Here is a 2455-nt window from a genome sequence, read left to right as displayed (position 1 = left end):
TGTCTTTCTTTTATGTGTTTCAGCGACCTCGGATATAGTTTGAACATTCATCGTTTTCCTTTTGATCAAATTGCGGAGAGACGTTAGAAAATATATGTTAGCCCATTTGTGTGTAGCATGGTTTTCGGCCCAAGGCCTTTGTATGTATTTATTTATTTGGTTGTATTTGTATGCACACGATTTGCTTAATAAGAAAGATACATATCAACATAATTATTGCGAAAAGATACATATTCTTGTCATCCACTAAATTTTACATTGTTTTAAAATTAATGATTGATAAATCAAGGAATCAAACCCTCCTTTGATTTTCTAATTTTTCCTTTTTATAAGAGTTCAATCTTTTCGTACATAACGTAAACACTATTTTGTTGCTTCAGTTAATCCATTTCACTAATCAGATCATGTGATAGAGTATATTTTTTATTTCAAGAACAATTTACATTGCATTTCAAGAATAATAATATTTTTTTTCAGGAAAAACGTTTTCCTGGTATACATATTTAATATTTGTTATAAGAAGACCATATAGCAAAATATCGTATTCATCGATTCGATTTCAGAAGAAAATTATGGGCAATGCAATTTTTTATCACTGTGATTCTATTAAAAAAACATTTAATTGAATTACATAATATGAAGATATTATTGAGAATACAGGACGGATATTCAAAACGCACCAGTGGTCTAGTGGTAGAATAGTACCCTGCCACGGTACAGACCCGGGTTCGATTCCCGGCTGGTGCATTTAATTTTACCTTTTTGCTTTAGAATAAAAATAAATAAAGGACTTTCGGTTACACAAAGTTTTTAAAAAAGTAATCAAATTATGAGACTATTCGACTAACCTTATACTGAACGTAGAACAAACGCCTTTTGGCTAAGAAGAAAAAAATATATATGGATGAACCCATTTTAAGACTTTGATTCTATTTTTCTTTATGATGACACCAATCTTTTTCAGGAAGTCGTTTGCCATTACGTCAAATATGCATTCTATCTCCATCAACTAGTTTCTAATATTTATTGATGTTGGCATTATTATTGTTTTTTATTACAAACACTTGGCGAATAATTGTTTTCTATTGTTAAGAAGCAAATTTTGTTGATAGTAAATTATAAAGTTGGTCCATGTATGCTTGTTTTAACTATTGTCCAAACACGAATTTGTCGTCTTTTTGCCTTTTTAATATCTCTCTCACACACACAAGTATAACTTCATGTCGTCTAATTTCTAATTTCTTTTATTGAAAAATGAATTTTATTAAAAAATCTAAAAAAAGCTAGAAAACTGAAAAGAAATCTAATTTCAACATTAAACTCATATAAAATAACTATTTTGTCTCTTCATTATATATTTTTGTTTTGGATTTGGACACTTTCAACTTCTTCACCCACCACTATCGATATTGGGAGAGAAAGACAAGGACCTTCTTTTTGTCATATCCCATAAAGCCTTCATGTGTAATCTCCGATCTCTACCACCCTTTCATCTTCCACCTTTTCATCTTCCTCGCTACCTCTGATTATGGATGAGAGGCGAGTATCCGCTCTAATTGTTTGGAATTAGAACCGGCAATTTCTAGAATGTTGGAACTAGAATCGGAACCGATGATAAAAGTTCTTTAAAAAAATAGAGTCAGAATCGAAACTGGTGGTTCTGATTATGATATTAGGTACCAGTTTGTGAATCCTTTTATTTTTTTAAAACATTAAATAAAAATTATACATTAAAAATTTATAAGAAAATTATTAATTGAGATGTTATAATCATAAAACCCTTAGACAAGTTATGTTTGAACGATGAGCTTGCCAACTTAATTCAACGCAAAACATAATATGAACTTTGCTGACATACTTCAACTCAGAAGACTTTTAGAATAAAACATTATGAGATACCCATATGAGCTTAAAACTACTAATTTTATGTATACCTGCACTATTTGACTAGTTGTATCCCTCACGAGCGGACCGACCAACTACATTACCTCCCGAACCACCCCCAGTTGATGGGGTGGGTGAGAGTAACGAAAGGTGAGTCCACATCTAAACCATCGGACTCGGGGACCATAGCCAATGGAACCAAAGCGGTAGAAATGGGATACTTCATCGCCCTTTGATTTCCCTCCAGCTATTGAACATCATAATCAGGAATCACGACAACATCACCGGCCCCCATAATGAAAGGGTCCAACATCCTATCCAAGCTTATCCTCTTCTGTATGCTCCGACCAATATTACCCTCCGCCACATCAAAGGATATGTCAGCAACGCTTACGATAGCTTTTCGTTTCACTAAGGCATGTGAATGTTAGAGATGATGCCTTTTTTCTATCCTTCACCACCTTGGAAGAACCAACAATCGGAGCCCTAGCCGGACCCGATAAGGAAGGCCGACTGGATACAACCTGCATCATAGGGACGACACCAAAAGTCGACGAGTCATCTACTGGCA

At 33.9% G+C, this 2455-nt stretch overlaps 1 non-coding gene across 1 annotated transcript; it reads left to right on the top strand.

The window, feature by feature from the left end:
• Window positions 1–676: 676 nt before the first annotated feature.
• Window positions 677–747, top strand: TRNAG-GCC (transfer RNA glycine (anticodon GCC)). Its single transcript has one exon. It is a non-coding gene; the product is annotated as a tRNA-Gly (tRNA).
• The last annotated feature ends 1708 nt before the right edge of the window (window positions 748–2455 follow it).

This window comes from Lactuca virosa, chromosome 7 (assembly GCF_052849685.1).
Source record: "Lactuca virosa cultivar CGN04683 chromosome 7, Lactuca_virosa_CGN04683_v6, whole genome shotgun sequence".
In the NCBI taxonomy this organism is placed as follows: domain Eukaryota; kingdom Viridiplantae; phylum Streptophyta; class Magnoliopsida; order Asterales; family Asteraceae; genus Lactuca; species Lactuca virosa.
Note: the sequence above shows the minus strand (reverse complement) of the source record. Positions and strands in the feature narration are given on the sequence as shown.